Genomic DNA, 20069 nt, shown 5'->3' on the forward strand with positions numbered 1-20069 from the left:
GACTCAATACCAACAGGGGTTGTAGCTCAGTGGTAGAGTGCATGCTTTGCATGTATGAGGCCCCGGGTTCAATCCCCGGCATCTCCAGGTGGTATTTCTTTAACCCGTTCTTCCATGAAATCACAATTTGTTGTTTATTAAAAACTCTCTTCCATCACCCATACCTTTCTGGTTTCATTCATTCAATCAATCTATCTATCTTTTGATTTATAAATGTCAATATTATTTATTTTATTAATCACTATCTAACTTTTGATTTATAATTATAAACATATATATATATATATATATATATATATATATATATATATATATATATATATATATATATATATATTATTATTATTATTTATTTCTTAGCAGACGCCCTTATCCAGGGCGACTTACAATCGTAAGCAAAAACATTTCAAGCGTTACAATACAAGTAATACAATAAGAGCAAGAAATACAATAACTTTTGTTCAAGTAAAGTACAAGTTTGACAAACCACAATTCAATAATACAGCAGGTAATAGTGATAGTTACATCAGGATATGATTAAATAGTGATAGTTACATCAGGATGTGATTAAATACAAAGTACTACAGGTTAAAAACTTGGCAGATTACAGTATTCTGAAGTACAGGATTAAATGCAGTAAAATAGGGGCTGATAAGATTAAAATAAAGCACATTTACATGAAGGGTGATAGTGTCCCAGGATACAGAGTAGTTCTACAGGTGCTCTTTGAAGAGGTGAGTCTTAAGGAGGCGCCGGAATGTGGTCAGGGACTGGGCAGTCCTGACATCTGTAGGAAGGTCATTCCACCACTGCGGAGCAAGGGTGGAGAAGTAGCGGGCTTTGGAGGCAGGGGAGCGTAGCGGTGGTAGAGCTAGTCTTCTAGTGCAGGCGGAGCGGAGAGGTCGAGTGGGGGTGTAGGGAGAGATGAGGGTCTGGAGGTAGCTGGGTGCAGACTGGTCAAGGCATCTGTAGGCTAGTACAAGAGTCTTGAACTGGATGCGAGCGGTGATCGGGAGCCAGTGGAGCGAGCGGAGTAGTGGAGTAGCGTGGGCGAAGCGAGGCAGAGAGAACACTAGGCGGGCAGCAGAGTTCTGGATGAGCTGGAGCGGACGGGTGGCGGACGCAGGGAGGCCAGCCAGGAGGGAGTTGCAGTAGTCTAGGCGGGAGAGTACCAGGGCCTGGACCAGGAGCTGGGTAGCATAGTTGGTGAGGAAGGGTCGGATTCTTCGGATGTTGCTCAGGAAGAATCGGCAAGTGCGTGCCAGAGTGGAGATGTGCTGGGAATAAGAGAGGCAGGGGTCCAGGGTGACTCCAAGGTTCTTAGCGGAGGAAGAGGGAGAGAGTGTGGTAGATTCCAGAGGAACAGAGATGGAGAGACCAGAGGAGGGGGAGGAGGAGGGAAAGAAAAGGAGGTCAGATTTAGAGAGGTTGAGTTTGAGGTGATGCGAGTGCATCCAGGAGGAAATAGCAGACAGACAGGTAGAGATACGGGAGGAGATGGTGGAGTCAGAGGTGGGGAAGGAGAGGAAAATCTGAGCATCATCAGCATAGAAATGGTATGAGAAACCATAGGATGCAATGAGGGGGCCCAGGGAGCGGGTAGAGAGAGAACAGGAGAGGACCCAAGACTGACCCTTGGGGGACTCCAGTTAAGAGAGGGTGAGGTGTGGAGGTTGCTCCACGCCAGGTTACCTGGTAAGTGCGGTTGGAGAGGTAGGAGGAGAACCAGGCCAGAGCAGTGCCAGAGATCCCCAGGTCAGCAAGAGATGATAGTAGAATAGAGTGATCAACAGTGTCAAAGGCAGCAGAGAGGTCGAGGAGAATTAGGACAGAGGAGAGAGAGGCAGCTCGGGCACATTTAAGTGAGTTGGTGACAGACAGGAGGGCGGTTTCAGTAGAGTGAGCAGAGCGGAAGCCAGATTGGAGAGGGTCAAGCAGAGAGTGGTTGGACAGGAAAGCAGAGAGCTGGCGGTGTACAGTCCGCTCGAGGGTTTTGGAGAGGAAGGGCAGGAGGGAGACAGGACGGTAGCTCTGGAGGGAGGTGGGGTCGAGGGTAGGTTTTTTGAGGAGGGGAGTGATAGAGGCTTTTTTGAAGGCAGAGGGGAAGATACCAGAAAGTAGAGAGGTGTTGAGGAGGGAGGAGATGAAGGGGAGTAGAGCAGGAGCAGCAGCTTGAAAGAGGTGAGTGGGGAGGGGGTCCAAGGCACACGTGGTGGGTTTGTGACCCTGGAGCAGGGAGGAGAGGTCAGAGTCTGAGAGGGGCAAGAAGGTGGAGAAGGAGGGTGAGTTAGTAGGGGTTGCAGTGGGTGTAGGAGTTGGAGCGGGAGGGGGTGCGGGGGAGGGAGAGGTGTTAAAGAGTTTGCGGATATCTGAAATTTTAGAAGAGAAGAAGGAGGCAAAGTCATCAGGGGAGATAGAGGAGGGAGGAGGAGGGGGGGAGGGTTAAGGAGGGAGGAGAAGGTAGAGAATAGTTTACGTGGGTTGTTAGTGGAGGCTTGGATTACAGATTGGAAATAAGCACATTTAGCAGAGGAGAGAGTAGAGGAGAAGGAGGAGAGGAGAGTGCGGTAAAGGTCTAGGGCAGCAGGGAGTTTGGTTCTCTTCCATTTCTTTTCAGCAGATCGCAGTGTGATTCTTGCCGAGCGGAGCGCAGAGGAGAGCCAGGGATGGGGAGGGGAGGGGCGAGCAGGACGGGAGGTGAGGGGACAGAGGGAGTCGTGGGAGGAGGTGAGTGAGGAGAAGAGGGTGGAGGTAGCAGAGTCTACGGAGAGTTGTGAAAAGGAGTCGATAGGAGGGAGGTGAGAGAGAGCAGTGGAGGCAAGGACAGAGGGGGAGAGAGAGCGGAGGTTATGGCGAGAGGTGACAGTGGGGGTAGGAGGAGCAGGGAGAGGGGGGAGAGACAGAGAAAAAGAGATGAAATAGTGATCAGAGAGGTCCAGGGGGGTGACAGAGAGGGTGGAGGGGCAGCAGGCCCTGGAGAAGGTGAGGTCCAGTTGACGGCCAGCTTTGTGGGTAGGAGGGGACGGAGAGAGACAGAAGTCGAAGGAGTGTAGGAGAGGGAGGAATCCAGCAGAGTGGCTGGGGTTGGAGAGATGGATGTTGAAGTCACCCAACAGGACAGTCGGGGTAGACAGGGAGGGGAGGGAGGAGAGTAGATAGTCGAGTTCATCCAGAAAGTGAGTGAGAGGCCCAGGGGGGCGGTACAGAACAATGAGCAGGAGTTGACAGGGAAAGGTTAGTTGGACTGCATGAAATTCAAAGGTACTGACAGAGAGTGAGATGAGATCGGAGGGGACAGAAAAGAGTAAGGAGGGAGAGAGGAGAAGACCCGTCCCACCTCCCTGTCCAGTGAGACGCGGGGTATGGGACAGGACGTAGAGAGAGGACAGGGCAGCAGGAGTAACAGTGTTATCAGGGGACAGCCAGGTTTCAGTGAGAGCAAGGAAATCGAGCGAGAGGTGGGAGGCAAAGGCAGAGATGAAATCAGCTTGTTAGCAGAAGAGTGACAGTTCCAGAGTGCACCAGAGAGTGTGCGGGAGGGGGGAGAGGCAGACAAATGAGGTTAGAGGGGTTAGAGGAGCAGTAGCGGAGGGAGGGCAGAGGACGAGGACGGGAGGACAGAACAGGGATGTGAGAGACAGTCATAGCAGGACAAAAGGCACAGTGGGAGCAGTAGGGTGGAGGGTACAGACCTGACTAGTAGAGAGCTTCTTCTAGAGCCCCGGTAGGTTTGGATCTATTGGAACAGTGTCTCAGCGCAGGCCTCCCCTCGCTGGACTCCCACAGCTAGACTCCCAGCTCTTTTGTTGAGGCTCTTCGGTTGGCTGGCACGTCTGGCTAGCGCTAAAATAGGCTGCTTAATATATATTTTAAAAAAAAAACAACTGCGTGGAAACCAATCAGATAGCAAAACAACTTCTATTCAATTAAACCACTCACCTGGTACTAATCACACACCAACTCAGCTAATTCAAACACCACCTTACAGAGTTACCAAATGTAGTTAATTAAAGATTACTTGAAGCAGGAGCTAGCCTATCTGCCTCAGTCCCTGGTTCCTGTAGACTGATCACTATTATATGCACACCCTAGATGGGTTCCACCTCACTTTGCAAGGGGACTGGCACAACTGCTAACTGCTCTATTGACAATACTTTTACACACTTCAAAGGGGATCACACCACTGCAGGAGGCTGTGTGGAGACCAATCCAAATGCAAACCACCCTCCCTGAGAAGTTACAAATTGCAAATCACCTAAATATTCAAATAACCACACTACCTGGTTTAAAATCACATACACACACTCCTCCCTAAATTGAAACACCAACTAATAAAAATAATACTTAAATAGTTAATTACAAATTAGTAGGAGCAGGACCAATTACCTATCTTGCCTCAGATTTCTGGTTACCTGTAGACTCCCACAGCTAGACTCCCGGCTCTCTCTCTATATATATATATACATATATATATTTTCTCTATCTATATTTTGATTTCTAAAAATAAATATTATTTTTTACCTCTTTCCTTCTCTCTATCCATCCATCTATTAGCCATACCATTACAAAAAAGGTCTTTTTATCTAAAAATAAATATTATTATTTTTAACTTTCTCCTTCTCTCTACCCATCCATCTATTAGCCATGCCATTACAAAAAAAAGTCTTCTTATCTTCTCCGTTTCACATGATTAATGTTGGCATTGAAGCTAAATTAATCAGAATAACAGGACCAGAGGGAGACACAAAAGAGATATGCTCCAGGAGCCGCTTCTTCAAAACTTGTAATCTGGATCGTTTTGATCCATTTGTTCAGAAAATGTCACTGCTGGATTATCCATATTATGAATAATTGCGATTAAAAAGTCCAGCATTTTAAAAAGTAATCTCGATCACAAAATATAGGATTACAAATCCAGATAATTTGTATCCAGATTACAAATTTTGAAAAAGCAGCTCCCGGTGAGCCTCCAACTCACAACTGCAGCATCCTGCCGTATAAGTACCACACACAAAACAAGTGCACCACATGAAGCACCGTGAGGAGATCTCAGAAAAATTGAGGGAAGCTGTCAAAACAAAATAACCTTACTGTCCACCAAGTCCTGGGACAGTTTTGTAGACCTTCAGTTTAGCACACCGAGCAGCTGGCAAGTGTGGGGCATTGCGGCTTAGATGGTTAAAGCACCTGCCTTGTAAACAGGAGATCCTGGGTTTGAATCAAATTAATCCAAAAAAACACACGTAAACATTTACAACTCTGGCGGAATTCAAACCCGCAACCTTTGCATCACACTACACAGCCAGTCTAAAAGTCCAGCACACTATCCATTGCGCCACAGAGCCCTGCACTGTTGTAACTGGCACAGCAAAGTTGAGGTAAGAAAACACACACATTTCAGGATGGAAAGCAAAGCACACAGCTTACCCTGGTAATCAAAGGGGCCAGTTGCACAAAGCAAGGACTCAATGTCAACAGGGGTTGTAGCTCAGTGGTAGAGCGCATGTTTTGCATGTATGAGGCCCAGGGTTCAATCCCCGGCATCTCCAGGTGGTATTTCTTTAACCCGTTCTTCCATGAAATCACAATTTGTTGTTTATTAAAAACTCTCTTCCATCACCCAGCCCTTTCTGGTTTCATTCATTCAATCAATCTATCTATCTTTTGATTTATAAATGTCAATATTATTTATTTTATTAATCACTATCTAACTTTTGATTTATAATTATAAACATATATATATATATATATATATATATATATATATATATATTTTTTTTTTTTTCTCTATCTATATTTTGATTTCTAAAAATAAATATTATTTTTTACCTCTTTCCTTCTCTCTATCCATCCATCTATTAGCCATACCATTACAAAAAAGGTCTTTTTATCTAAAAATAAATATTATTATTTTTAACTTTCTCCTTCTCTCTATCCATCCATCTATTAGCCATGCCATTACAAAAAAAAAGTCTTCTTATCTTCTCCGTTTCACATGATTAATGTTGTCATTGAAGCTAAATTAATCAGAATGACAGGACCAGAGGGAGACACAAAAGAGATATGCTCCAGGAGCCGGTTCTTCAAAACTTGTAATCTGGATCGTTTTGATCCATTTGTTCAGAAAATGTCACTGCTGGATTATCCATATTATGAATAATTGCGATTAAAAAGTCCAGCATTTTAAAAAGTAATCTCGATCACAAAATATAGGATTACAAATCCAGATAATTTGTATCCAGATTACATGTTTTGAAAAAGCAGCTCCCGGTGAGCCTCCAACTCACAACCGCAGCATCCTGCCGTATAAGTACCACACACAAAACAAGTGCACCACATGGAGCACCGTGAGGAGATCTCAGAAAAATTGAGGGAAGCTGTCAAAACAAAATAACCTTACTGTCCACCAAGTCCTGGGACAGTTTTGTAGACCTTCAGTTTAGCACACCGAGCAGCTGGCAAGTGTGGGGCATTGTGGCTTAGATGGTTAAAACACCTGCCTTGTAAACAGGAGATCCTGGGTTTGAATCAAATTAATCCAAAAAAACACACGTAAACATTTACAACTCTGGCGGAATTCAAACCCGCAACCTTTGCATCACACTACACAGCCAGTCTAAAAGTCCAGCACTCTATCCATTGCGCCACAGAGCCCTGCACTGTTGTAACTGGCACAGCAAAGTTGAGGTAAGAAAACACACACATTTCAGGATGGAAAGCAAAGCACACAGCTTACCCTGGAAATCAAAGGGGCCAGTTGCACAAAGCAAAGACTCAATGCCAACAGGGGATGTAGCTCAGTGGTAGAGCGCATGCTTTGCCTGTGTGAGGCCCCGGGTTCAATCCCCGGCATCTCCAGGTGGTATTTCTTTACCCCGTTCTTCCATGAAATCACAATTTGTTGTTTATTAAAAACTCTCTTCCATCACCCAGCCCTTTCTGGTTTCATTCATTCAATCAATCTATCTATCTATCTATCTTTTGATTTATAAATGTCAATATTATTTATTTTATTAATCACTATCTAACTTTTGATTTATAATTATAAACATATATATATTTTTTTTTTCTCTATCTATATTTTGATTTCTAAAAATAAATATTATTTTTTACCTCTTTCCTTCTCTCTATCCATCCATCTATTAGCCATACTATTACAAAAAAGGTCTTTTTATCTAAAAATAAATATTATTATTTTTAACTTTCTCCTTCTCTCTATCCATCCATCTATTAGCCATGCCATTACAAATAAAAAGTCTTCTTATCTTCTCCGTTTCACATGATTAATGTTGTCATTGAAGCTAAATTAATCAGAATAACAGGACCAGAGGGAGACACAAAAGAGATATACTCCAGGAGCCGCTTCTTCAAAACTTGTAATCTGGATCGTTTTGATCCATTTGTTCAGAAAATGTCACTGCTGGATTATCCATATTATGAATAATTGCGATTAAAAAGTCCAGCATTTTAAAAAGTAATCTCGATCACAAAAAATAGGATTACAAATCCAGATAATTTGTATCCAGATTACAAATTTTGAAAAAGCAGCTCCCGGTGAGCCTCCAACTCACAACCGCAGCATCCTGCCATATAAGTACCACACACAAATCAAGTGCACCACATGGAGCACCGTGAGGAGATCTCAGAAAAATTGAGGGAAGTTGTCAAAACAAAATAACCTTACTGTCCACCAAGTCCTGGGACAGTTTTGTAGACCTTCAGTTTAGCACACCGAGCAGCTGGCAAGTGTGGGGCATTGCGGCTTAGATGGTTAAAACACCTGCCTTGTAAACAGGAGATCCTGGGTTTGAATCAAATTAATCCAAAAAAACACACGTAAACATTTACAACTCTGGCGGAATTCAAACCCGCAACCTTTGCATCACACTACACAGCCAGTCTAAAAGTCCAGCACACTATAGATTGCGCCACAGAGCCCTGCACTGTTGTAACTGGCACGGCAAATTTGAGGTAAGAAAACACACACATTTCAGGATGGAAAGCAAAGCACACAGCTTACCCTGGAAATCAAAGGGGCCAGTTGCACAAAGCAAGGACTCAAAGCCAACAGGGGATGTAGCTCAGTGGTAGAGCGCATGCTTTGCATGTATGAGGCCCTGGGTTCAATCCCCGGCATCTCCAGGTGGTATTTCTTTACCCAGTTCTTCCATGAAATCACAATTTGTTGTTTATTAAAAACTCTCTTCCATCACCCAGCCCTTTCTGGTTTCATTCATTCAATCAATCTATCTATCTATCTATCTTTTGATTTATAAATGTCAATATTATTTATTTTATTAATCACTATCTAACTTTTGATTTATAATTATAAACATATATATATTTTTTTTTTCTCTATCTATATTTTGATTTCTAAAAATAAATATTATTTTTTACCTCTTTCCTTCTCTCTATCCATCCATCTATTAGCCATACTATTACAAAAAAGGTCTTTTTATCTAAAAATAAATATTATTATTTTTAACTTTCTCCTTCTCTCTATCCATCCATCTATTAGCCATGCCATTACAAATAAAAAGTCTTCTTATCTTCTCCGTTTCACATGATTAATGTTGTCATTGAAGCTAAATTAATCAGAATAACAGGACCAGAGGGAGACACAAAAGAGATATACTCCAGGAGCCGGTTCTTCAAAACTTGTAATCTGGATCGTTTTGATCCATTTGTTCAGAAAATGTCACTGCTGGATTATCCATATTATGAATAATTGCGATTAAAAAGTCCAGCATTTTAAAAAGTAATCTCGATCACAAAAAATAGGATTACAAATCCAGATAATTTGTATCCAGATTACAAATTTTGAAAAAGCAGCTCCCGGTGAGCCTCCAACTCACAACCGCAGCATCCTGCCATATAAGTACCACACACAAATCAAGTGCACCACATGGAGCACCGTGAGGAGATCTCAGAAAAATTGAGGGAAGTTGTCAAAACAAAATAACCTTACTGTCCACCAAGTCCTGGGACAGTTTTGTAGACCTTCAGTTTAGCACACCGAGCAGCTGGCAAGTGTGGGGCATTGCGGCTTAGATGGTTAAAACACCTGCCTTGTAAACAGGAGATCCTGGGTTTGAATCAAATTAATCCAAAAAAACACACGTAAACATTTACAACTCTGGCGGAACTCAAACCCGCAACCTTTGCATCACACTACACAGCCAGTCTAAAAGTCCAGCACACTATAGATTGCGCCACAGAGCCCTGCACTGTTGTAACTGGCACGGCAAATTTGAGGTAAGAAAACACACACATTTCAGGATGGAAAGCAAAGCACACAGCTTACCCTGGAAATCAAAGGGGCCAGTTGCACAAAGCAAGGACTCAAAGCCAACAGGGGATGTAGCTCAGTGGTAGAGCGCATGCTTTGCATGTTTGAGGCCCTGGGTTCAATCCCCGGCATCTCCAGGTGGTATTTCTTTACCCAGTTCTTCCATGAAATCACAATTTGTTGTTTATTAAAAACTCTCTTCCATCACCCAGCCCTTTCTGGTTTCATTCATTCAATCAATCTATCTTTTGATTTATAAATGTCAATATTATTTATTTTATTAATCACTATCTAACTTTTGATTTATAATTATAAACATATATATATATATATATATATATATATATATATATATATATATATATTCTCTATCTATATTTTGATTTCTAAAAATAAATATTATTTTTTACCTATTTCCTTCTCTCTATCCATCCATCTATTAGCCATACCATTACAAAAAAGGTCTTTTTATCTAAAAATAAATATTATTATTTTTAACTTTCTCCTTCTCTCTATCCATCCATCTATTAGCCATGCCATTACAAAAAAAAAGTCTTCTTATCTTCTCCGTTTCACATGATTAATGTTGTCATTGAAGCTAAATTAATTAGAATAACAGGACCAGAGGGAGACACAAAAGAGATATGCTCCAGGAGCCGCTTCCTCAAAACTTGTAATCTGGATCGTTTTGATCCATTTGTTCAGAAAATGTCACTGCTGGATTATCCATATTATGAATAATTGCGATTAAAAAGTCCAGCATTTTAAAAAGTAATCTCGATCACAAAATATAGGATTACAAATCCAGATAATTTGTATCCAGATTACAAATTTTGAAAAAGCAGCTCCCGGTGAGCTTCCAACTCACAACCGCAGCATCCTGCCGTATAAGTACCACACACAAATCAAGTGCACCACATGGAGCACCGTGAGGAGATCTCAGAAAAATTGAGGGAAGCTGTCAAAACAAAATAACCTTACTGTCCACCAAGTCCTGGGACAGTTTTTTAGACCTTCAGTTTAGCACACCGAGCAGCTGGCAAGTGTGGGGCATTGCGGCTTAGATGGTTAAAGCACCTGCCTTGTAAACAGGAGATCCTGGGTTTGAATCAAATTAATCCAAAAAAACACACGTAAACATTTACAACTCTGGCGGAACTCAAACCCGCAACCTTTGCATCACACTACACAGCCAGTCTAAAAGTCCAACACACTATCCATTGCGCCACAGAGCCCTGCACTGTTGTAATTGGCACGGCAAAGTTGAGGTAAGAAAACACACACATTTCAGGATGGAAAGCAAAGCACACAGCTTACCCTGGAAATCAAAGGGGCCAGTTGCACAAAGCAAGGACTCAATGTCAACAGGGGATGTAGCTCAGTGGTAGAGCGCATGTTTTGCATGTATGATGCCCTGGGTTCAATCCCCGGCATCTCCAGGTGGTATTTCTTTAACCCGTTCTTCCATGAAATCACAATTTGTTGTTTATTAAAAACTCTCTTCCATCACCCAGACCTTTCTGGTTTCATTCATTCAATCAATCTATCTATCTTTTGATTTATAAATGTCAATATTATTTATTTTATTAATCACTATCTAACTTTTGATTTATAATTATAAACATATATATATATATATATATTTTTTTCTCTATCTATATTTTGATTTCTAAAAATAAATATTATTTTTTACCTCTTTCCTTCTCTCTATCCATCCATCTATTAGCCATACCATTACAAAAAAGGTATTTTTATCTAAAAATAAATATCATTATTTTTAACTTTCTCCTTCTCTCTATCCATCCATCTATTAGCCATGCCATTACAAAAAAAAAGTCTTCTTTTCTTCTCCGTTTCACATGATTAATGTTGTCATTGAAGCTAAATTAATCAGAATAACAGGACCAGAGGGAGACACAAAAGAGATATGCTCCAGGAGCCGCTTCTTCAAAACCTGTAATCTGGATCGTTTTGATCCATTTGTTCAGAAAATGTCACTGCTGGATTATCCATATTATGAATAATTGCGATTAAAAAGTGCAGCATTTTAAAAAGTAATCTCGATCACAAAATATAGGATTACAAATCCAGATAATTTGTATCCAGATTACAAATTTTGAAAAAGCAGCTCCCGGTGAGCCTCCAACTCACAACCGCAGCATCCTGCCGTATAAGTACCACACACAAAACAAGTGCACCACATGGAGCACCGTGAGGAGATCTCAGAAAAATTGAGGGAAGCTGTCAAAACAAAATAACCTTACTGTCCACCAAGTCCTGGGACAGTTTTGTAGACCTTCAGTTTAGCACACCGAGCAGCTGGCAAGTGTGGAGCATTGTGGCTAAGATGGTTAAAGCACCTGCCTTGTAAACAGGAGATCCTGGGTTTCAATCAAATTAATCCAAAAACACACACATAAACATTTACAACTCTGGTGGAACTCAAACCCGCAACCTTTGCATCACACTACACAGCCAGTCTAAAAGTCCAGCACACTATCCATTGCGCCACAGAGCCCTGCACTGTTGTAACTGGCACGGCAAAGTTGAGGTAAAAAAACACACACATTTCAGGATGGAAAGCAAAGCACACAGCTTACCCTGGAAATCAAAGGCGCCAGTTGCACAAAGCAAGCACTCAATGCCAACAGGGGATGTAGCTCAGTGGTAGAGCGCATGTTTCGCATGTATGAGGCCCTGGGTTCAATCCCCGGCATCTCCAGGTGGTATTTCTTTACCCCGTTCTTCCATGAAATCACAATTTGTTGTTAATTAAAAACTCTCTTCCATCACCCAGCCCTTTCTGGTTTCATTCATTCAATCAATCTATCCAGCTTTTGATTTATAAATGTCAATATTATTTATTTTATTAATCACTATCTAACTTTTGATTCATAATTATAAACATATATATATATATATATATATATATATATATATATATATATATATATATATATATTCTCTATCTATATTTTGATTTCTAAAAATAAATATTATTTTTTACCTCTTTCCTTCTCTCTATCCATCCATCTATTAGCCATACCATTACAAAAAAGGTATTTTTATCTAAAAATAAATATTATTATTTTTAACTTTCTCCTTCTCTCTATCCATCCATCTATTAGCCATGCCATTACAAAAAAAAAGTCTTCTTATCTTCTCCGTTTCACATGATTAATGTTGTCATTGAAGCTAAATTAATCAGAATAACAGGACCAGAGGGAGACACAAAAGAGATATGCTCCAGGAGCCGGTTCTTCAAAATTTGTAATCTGGATCGTTTTGATCCATTTGTTCAGAAAATGTCACAGCTGGATTATCCATATTATGAATAATTGCGATTAAAATGTGCAGCATTTTAAAAAGTAATCTCGATCACAAAATATAGGATTACAAATCCAGATAATTTGTATCCAGATTACAAGTTTTGAAAAAGCAGCTCCCGGTGAGCCTCCAACTCACAACCGCAGCATCCTGCCGTATAAGTACCACACACAAAACAAGTGCACCACATGGAGCACCGTGAGGAGATCTCAGAAAAATTGAGGGAAGCTGTCAAAACAAAATAACCTTACTGTCCACCAAGGTCTGGGACAGTTTTGTAGACCTTCAGTTTAGCACACCGAGCTGCTGGCAAGTGTGGAGCATTGTGGCTAAGATGGTTAAAGCACCAGCCTTGTAAACAGGAGATCCTGGGTTTCAATCAAATTAATCCAAAAACACACACATAAACATTTACAACTCTGGTGGAACTCAAACCCGCAACCTTTGCATCACACTACACAGCCAGTCTAAAAGTCCAGCACACTATCCATTGCGCCACAGAGCCCTGCACTGTTGTAACTGGCACGGCAAAGTTGAGGTAAAAAACACACACATTTCAGGATGGAAAGCAAAGCACACAGCTTACCCTGGAAATCAAAGGCGCCAGTTGCACAAAGCAAGCACTCAATGCCAACAGGGGATGTAGCTCAGTGGTAGAGCGCATGTTTTGCATGTATGAGGCCCTGGGTTCAATCCCCGGCATCTCCAGGTGGTATTTCTTTACCCCGTTCTTCCATGAAATCACAATTTGTTGTTAATTAAAAACTCTCTTCCATCACCCAGCCCTTTCTGGTTTCATTCATTCAATCAATCTATCCAGCTTTTGATTTATAAATGTCAATATTATTTATTTTATTAATCACTATCTAACTTTTGATTCATAATTATAAACATATATATATATATATATATATATATATTCTCTATCTATATTTTGATTTCTAAAAATAAATATTATTTTTTACCTCTTTCCTTCTCTCTATCCATCCATCTATTAGCCATACCATTACAAAAAAGGTCTTTTTATCTAAAAATAAATATTATTATTTTTAACTTTCTCCTTCTCTCTATCCATCCATCTATTAGCCATGCCATTACAAAAAAAAAGTCTTCTTATCTTCTCCGTTTCACATGATTAATGTTGTCATTGAAGCTAAATTAATCAGAATAACAGGACCAGAGGGAGACACAAAAGAGATATGCTCCAGGAGCCGGTTCTTCAAAACTTGTAATCTGGATCGTTTTGATCCATTTGTTCAGAAAATGTCACTGCTGGATTATCCATATTATGAATAATTGCGATTAAAATGTCCAGCATTTTAAAAAGTAATCTCGATCACAAAATATAGGATTACAAATCCAGATAATTTGTATCCAGATTACAAGTTTTGAAAAAGCAGCTCCCGGTGAGCCTCCAACTCACAACCCGCAGCATCCTGCCGTATAAGTACCACACACAAAACAAGTGCACCACATGGAGCACCGTGAGGAGATCTCAGAAAAATTGAGGGAAGCTGTCAAAACAAAATAACCTTACTGTCCACCAAGTCCTGGGACAGTTTTGTAGACCTTCAGTTTAGCACACCGAGCAGCTGGCAAGTGTGGGGCATTGCGGCTTAGATGGTTAAAGCACCTGCCTTGTAAACAGGAGATCCTGGGTTTGAATCAAATTAATCCAAAAACACACACTTAAACATTTACAACTCTGGCGGAACTCAAACCCGCAACCTTTGCATCACACTACACAGCCAGTCTAAAAGTCCAGCACACTATCCATTGCGCCACAGAGCCCTGCACTGTTGTAACTGGCACGGCAAAGTTGAGGTAAGAAAACACACACATTTCAGGATGGAAAGCAAAGCACACAGCTTACCCTGGAAATCAAAGGGGCCAGTTGCACAAAGCAAGGACTCAAAACCAACAGGGGATGTAGCTCAGTGGTAGAGCGCATGCTTTGCATGTATGAGGCCCCGGGTTCAATCCCCAGCATCTCCAGGTGGTATTTCTTTACCCCGTTCTTCCATGAAATCACAATTTGTTGTTTATTAAAAACTCTCTTCCATCACCCAGCCCTTTCTGGTTTCATTCATTCAATCAATCTATCTATCTATCCATCTTTTGATTTATAAATGTCAATATTATTTATTTTATTAATCACTATCTAACTTTTGATTCATAATTATAAACATATATATATATATATTTTTTCTCTATCTATATTTTGATTTCTAAAAATAAATATTATTTTTTACCTCTTTCCTTCTCTCTATCCATCCATCTATTAGCCATACCATTACAAAAAAGGTCTTTTTATCTAAAAATAAATATTATTATTTTTAACTTTCTCCTTCTCTCTATCCATCCATCTATTAGCCATGCCATTACAAAAAAAAGTCTTCTTATCTTCTCCGTTTCACATGATTAATGTTGTCATTGAAGCTAAATTAATCAGAATAACAGGACCAGAGGGAGACACAAAAGAGATATGCTCCAGGAGCCGCTTCTTCAAAACTTGTAATCTGGATCGTTTTGATCCATTTGTTCAGAAAATGTCACAGCTGGATTATCCATATTATGAATAATTGCGATTAAAATGTGCAGCATTTTAAAAAGTAATCTCGATCACAAAATATAGGATTACAAATCCAGATAATTTGTATCCAGATTACAAGTTTTGAAAAAGCAGCTCCCGGTGAGCCTCCAACTCACAACCGCAGCATCCTGCCGTATAAGTACCACACACAAAACAAGTGCACCACATGGAGCACCGTGAGGAGATCTCAGAAAAATTGAGGGAAGCTGTCAAAACAAAATAACCTTACTGTCCACCAAGGTCTGGGACAGTTTTGTAGACCTTCAGTTTAGCACACCGAGCAGCTGGCAAGTGTGGGGCATTGCGGCTTAGATGGTTAAAGCACCTGCCTTGTAAACAGGAGATCCTGGGTTTGAATCAAATTAATCCAAAAACACACACTTAAACATTTACAACTCTGGCGGAACTCAAACCCGCAACCTTTGCATCACACTACACAGCCAGTCTAAAAGTCCAGCACACTATACATTGCGCCACAGAGCCCTGCACTGTTGTAACTGGCACGGCAAAGTTGAGGTAAGAAAACACACACATTTCAGGATGGAAAGCAAAGCACACAGCTTACCCTGGAAATCAAAGGGGCCAGTTGCACAAAGCAAGGACTCAATGCCAACAGGGGATGTAGCTCAGTGGTAGAGCGCATGCTTTGCATGTATGAGGCCCCGGGTTCAATCCCCGGCATCTCCAGGTGGTATTTCTTTACCCAGTTCTTCCATGAAATCACAATTTGTTGTTTATTAAAAACTCTCTTCCATCACCCAGCCCTTTCTGGTTTCATTCATTCAATCAATCTATCTATCTTTTGATTTATAAATGTCAATATTATTTATTTTATTAATCACTATCTAACTTTTGATTCATAATTATAAACATATATATATATATATATATATATATATTTTTCTCTATCTATATTTTGATTTCTAAAAATAAATATTATTTTTTACCTCTTTCCTTCTCTCTATCCATCCATCTATTAGCCATACCATTACAAAAAAGGTATTTTTTATCTAAAAATAAATATTATTATTTTTAACTTTCTCCTTCTCTCTATCCATCCATCTATTAGCCATGCCATTACAAAAAAAAAGTCTTCTTATCTTCTCCGTTTCACATGATTAATGTTGTCATTGAAGCTAAATTAATCAGAATAACAGGACCAGAGGGAGACACAAAAGAGATATGCTCCAGGAGCCGCTTCTTCAAAACTTGTAATCTGGATCGTTTTGATCCATTTGTTCAGAAAATGTCACTGCTGGATTATCCATATTATGAATAATTGCGATTAAAAAGTGCAGCATTTTAAAAAGTAATCTCAATCACAAAATATAGGATTACAAATCCAGATAATTTGTATCCAGATTACAAATTTTGAAAAAGCAGCTCCCGGTGAGCCTCCAACTCACAACCGCAGCATCCTGCCGTATAAGTACCACACACAAAACAAGTGCACCACATGGAGCACCGTGAGGAGATCTCAGAAAAATTGAGGGAAGCTGTCAAAACAAAATAACCTTACTGTCCACCAAGGTCTGGGACAGTTTTGTAGACCTTCAGTTTAGCACACCGAGCAGCTGGCAAGTGTGGGGCAATGCGGCTTAGATGGTTAAAGCACCTGCCTTGTAAACAGGAGATCCTGGGTTTGAATCAAATTAATCCAAAAACACACACTTAAACATTTACAACTCTGGCGGAACTCAAACCCGCAACCTTTGCATCACACTACACAGCCAGTCTAAAAGTCCAGCACACTATACATTGCGCCACAGAGCCCTGCACTGTTGTAACTGGCACGGCAAAGTTGAGGTAAGAAAACACACACATTTCAGGATGGAAAGCAAAGCACACAGCTTACCCTGGAAATCAAAGGGGCCAGTTGCACAAAGCAAGGACTCAATGCCAACAGGGGATGTAGCTCAGTGGTAGAGCGCATGCTTTGCATGTATGAGGCCCCGGGTTCAATCCCTGGCATCTCCAGGTGGTATTTCTTTACCCCGTTCTTCCATGAAATCACAATTTGTTTTTTATTAAAAACTCTCTTCCATCACCCAGCCCTTTCTGGTTTCATTCATTCAATCACTCTATCTATCTTTTGATTTATAAATGTCAATATTATTTATTTTATTAATCACTATCTAACTTTTGATTCATAATTATAAACATATATATATATATATATATATATATATATATATATATATATATATATATATATATATTTTCTCTATCTATATTTTGATTTCTAAAAATAAATATTATTTTTTACCTCTTTCCTTCTCTCTATCCATCCATCTATTAGCCATACCATTACAAAAAAGGTATTTTTTATCTAAAAATAAATATTATTATTTTTAACTTTCTCCTTCTCTCTATCCATCCATCTATTAGCCATGCCATTACAAAAAAAAAGTCTTCTTATCTTCTCCGTTTCACATGATTAATGTTGTCATTGAAGCTAAATTAATCAGAATAACAGGACCAGAGGGAGACACAAAAGAGATATGCTCCAGGAGCCGCTTCTTCAAAACTTGTAATCTGGATCGTTTTGATCCATTTGTTCAGAAAATGTCACTGCTGGATTATCCATATTATGAATAATTGCGATTAAAAAGTGCAGCATTTTAAAAAGTAATCTCGATCACAAAATATAGGATTACAAATCCAGATAATTTGTATCCAGATTACAAATTTTGAAAAAGCAGCTCCCGGTGAGCCTCCAACTCACAACCGCAGCATCCTGCCGTATAAGTACCACACACAAAACAAGTGCACCACATGGAGCACCGTGAGGAGATCTCAGAAAAATTGAGGGAAGCTGTCAAAACAAAATAACCTTACTGTCCACCAAGGTCTGGGACAGTTTTGTAGACCTTCAGTTTAGCACACCGAGCAGCTGGCAAGTGTGGGGCATTGCGGCTTAGATGGTTAAAGCACCTGCCTTGTAAACAGGAGATCCTGGGTTTGAATCAAATTAATCCAAAAACACACACTTAAACATTTACAACTCTGGCGGAACTCAAACCCGCAACCTTTGCATCACACTACACAGCCAGTCTAAAAGTCCAGCACACTATACATTGCGCCACAGAGTCCTGCACTGTTGTAACTGGCACGGCAAAGTTGAGGTAAGAAAACACACACATTTCAGGATGGAAAGCAAAGCACACAGCTTACCCTGGAAATCAAAGGGGCCAGTTGCACAAAGCAAGGACTCAATGCCAACAGGGGATGTAGCTCAGTGGTAGAGCGCATGCTTTGCATGTATGAGGCCCCGGGTTCAATCCCTGGCATCTCCAGGTGGTATTTCTTTACCCCGTTCTTCCATGAAATCACAATTTGTTTTTTATTAAAAACTCTCTTCCATCACCCAGCCCTTTCTGGTTTCATTCATTCAATCACTCTATCTATCTTTTGATTTATAAATGTCAATATTATTTATTTTATTAATCACTATCTAACTTTTGATTCATAATTATAAACATATATATATATATATATATATATATATATATATATATATATATATATATATATATATATATATTTTCTCTATCTATATTTTGATTTCTAAAAATAAATATTATTTTTTACCTCTTTCCTTCTCTCTATCCATCCATCTATTAGCCATACCATTACAAAAAAGGTATTTTTTATCTAAAAATAAATATTATTATTTTTAACTTTCTCCTTCTCTCTATCCATCCATCTATTAGCCATGCCATTACAAAAAAAAAGTCTTCTTTTCTTCTCCGTTTCACATGATTAATGTTGTCATTGAAGCTAAATTAATCAGAATAACAGGACCAGAGGGAGACACAAAAGAGATATGCTCCAGGAGCCGCTTCTTCAAAACTTGTAATCTGGATCGTTTTGATCCATTTGTTCAGAAAATGTCACTGCTGGATTATCCATATTATGAATAATTGCGATTAAAAAGTGCAGCATTTTAAAAAGTAATCTCGATCACAAAATATAGGATTACAAATCCAGATAATTTGTATCCAGATTACAAATTTTGAAAAAGCAGCTCCCGGTGAGCCTCCAACTCACAACCGCAGCATCCTGCCGTATAAGTACCACACACAAAACAAGTGCACCACATGGAGCACCGTGAGGAGATCTCAGAAAAATTGAGGGAAGCTGTCAAAACAAAATAACCTTACTGTCCACCAAGTCCTGGGACAGTTTTGTAGACCTTCAGTTTAGCACACCGAGCAGCTGGCAAGTGTGGAGCATTGCGGCTTAGATGGTTAAAGCACCTGCCTTGTAAACAGGAGATCCTGGGTTTGAATCAAATTAATCCAAAAACACACACTTAAACATTTACAACTCTGGCGGAACTCAAACCCGCAACCTTTGCATCACACTACACAGCCAGTCTAAAAGTCCAGCACACTATCCATTGCGCCACAGAGCCCTGCACTGTTGTAACTGGCACGGCAAAGTTGAGGTAAGAAAACACACACATTTCAGGATGGAAAGCAAAGCACACAGCTTACTCTGGAAATCAAAGGGGCCAGTTGCACAAAGCAAGCACTCAATGCCAACAGGGGATGTAGCTCAGTGGTAGAGCGCATGCTTTGCATGTATGAGGCCCCGGGTTCAATCCCCGGCATCTCCAGGTGGTATTTCTTTACCCCGTTCTTCCATGAAATCACAATTTGTTGTTAATTAAAAACTCTCTTCCATCACCCAGCCCTTTCTGGTTTCATTCATTCAATCAATCTATCTATCTTTTGATTTATAAATGTCAATATTATTTATTTTATTAATCACTATCTAACTTTTGATTCATAATTATAAACATATATATATATATTTTTTCTCTATCTATATTTTGATTCCTAAAAATAAATATTA

General features: G+C 39.9%; 13 non-coding genes across 13 annotated transcripts; all 13 read left to right on the forward strand.

The window, feature by feature from the left end:
* The first annotated feature begins 15 nt into the window (after positions 1 to 15).
* trnaa-ugc (transfer RNA alanine (anticodon UGC)) lies at positions 16 to 87 on the forward strand. Its single transcript has one exon. It is a non-coding gene; the product is annotated as a tRNA-Ala (tRNA).
* Positions 88 to 5477: 5390 nt separating this feature from the next.
* On the forward strand, positions 5478 to 5549 carry trnaa-ugc (transfer RNA alanine (anticodon UGC)). The gene has a single exon. It is a non-coding gene; the product is annotated as a tRNA-Ala (tRNA).
* Positions 5550 to 6786: 1237 nt separating this feature from the next.
* Positions 6787 to 6858, forward strand: trnaa-ugc (transfer RNA alanine (anticodon UGC)). The gene has a single exon. It is a non-coding gene; the product is annotated as a tRNA-Ala (tRNA).
* A 1212-nt stretch (positions 6859 to 8070) lies between these two features.
* On the forward strand, positions 8071 to 8142 carry trnaa-ugc (transfer RNA alanine (anticodon UGC)). The gene has a single exon. It is a non-coding gene; the product is annotated as a tRNA-Ala (tRNA).
* Positions 8143 to 9354: 1212 nt separating this feature from the next.
* On the forward strand, positions 9355 to 9426 carry trnaa-ugc (transfer RNA alanine (anticodon UGC)). The gene has a single exon. It is a non-coding gene; the product is annotated as a tRNA-Ala (tRNA).
* A 1230-nt stretch (positions 9427 to 10656) lies between these two features.
* Positions 10657 to 10728, forward strand: trnaa-ugc (transfer RNA alanine (anticodon UGC)). Its single transcript has one exon. It is a non-coding gene; the product is annotated as a tRNA-Ala (tRNA).
* Positions 10729 to 11939: 1211 nt separating this feature from the next.
* trnaa-cgc (transfer RNA alanine (anticodon CGC)) lies at positions 11940 to 12011 on the forward strand. Its single transcript has one exon. It is a non-coding gene; the product is annotated as a tRNA-Ala (tRNA).
* Positions 12012 to 13252: 1241 nt separating this feature from the next.
* trnaa-ugc (transfer RNA alanine (anticodon UGC)) lies at positions 13253 to 13324 on the forward strand. Its single transcript has one exon. It is a non-coding gene; the product is annotated as a tRNA-Ala (tRNA).
* Positions 13325 to 14539: 1215 nt separating this feature from the next.
* trnaa-ugc (transfer RNA alanine (anticodon UGC)) lies at positions 14540 to 14611 on the forward strand. Its single transcript has one exon. It is a non-coding gene; the product is annotated as a tRNA-Ala (tRNA).
* Positions 14612 to 15824: 1213 nt separating this feature from the next.
* Positions 15825 to 15896, forward strand: trnaa-ugc (transfer RNA alanine (anticodon UGC)). The gene has a single exon. It is a non-coding gene; the product is annotated as a tRNA-Ala (tRNA).
* A 1218-nt stretch (positions 15897 to 17114) lies between these two features.
* Positions 17115 to 17186, forward strand: trnaa-ugc (transfer RNA alanine (anticodon UGC)). Its single transcript has one exon. It is a non-coding gene; the product is annotated as a tRNA-Ala (tRNA).
* A 1247-nt stretch (positions 17187 to 18433) lies between these two features.
* Positions 18434 to 18505, forward strand: trnaa-ugc (transfer RNA alanine (anticodon UGC)). The gene has a single exon. It is a non-coding gene; the product is annotated as a tRNA-Ala (tRNA).
* Positions 18506 to 19758: 1253 nt separating this feature from the next.
* On the forward strand, positions 19759 to 19830 carry trnaa-ugc (transfer RNA alanine (anticodon UGC)). Its single transcript has one exon. It is a non-coding gene; the product is annotated as a tRNA-Ala (tRNA).
* The last annotated feature ends 239 nt before the right edge of the window (positions 19831 to 20069 follow it).

This window comes from Acipenser ruthenus, chromosome 39 (genome assembly GCF_902713425.1).
Source record: "Acipenser ruthenus chromosome 39, fAciRut3.2 maternal haplotype, whole genome shotgun sequence".
NCBI lineage: Eukaryota > Metazoa > Chordata > Actinopteri > Acipenseriformes > Acipenseridae > Acipenser > Acipenser ruthenus.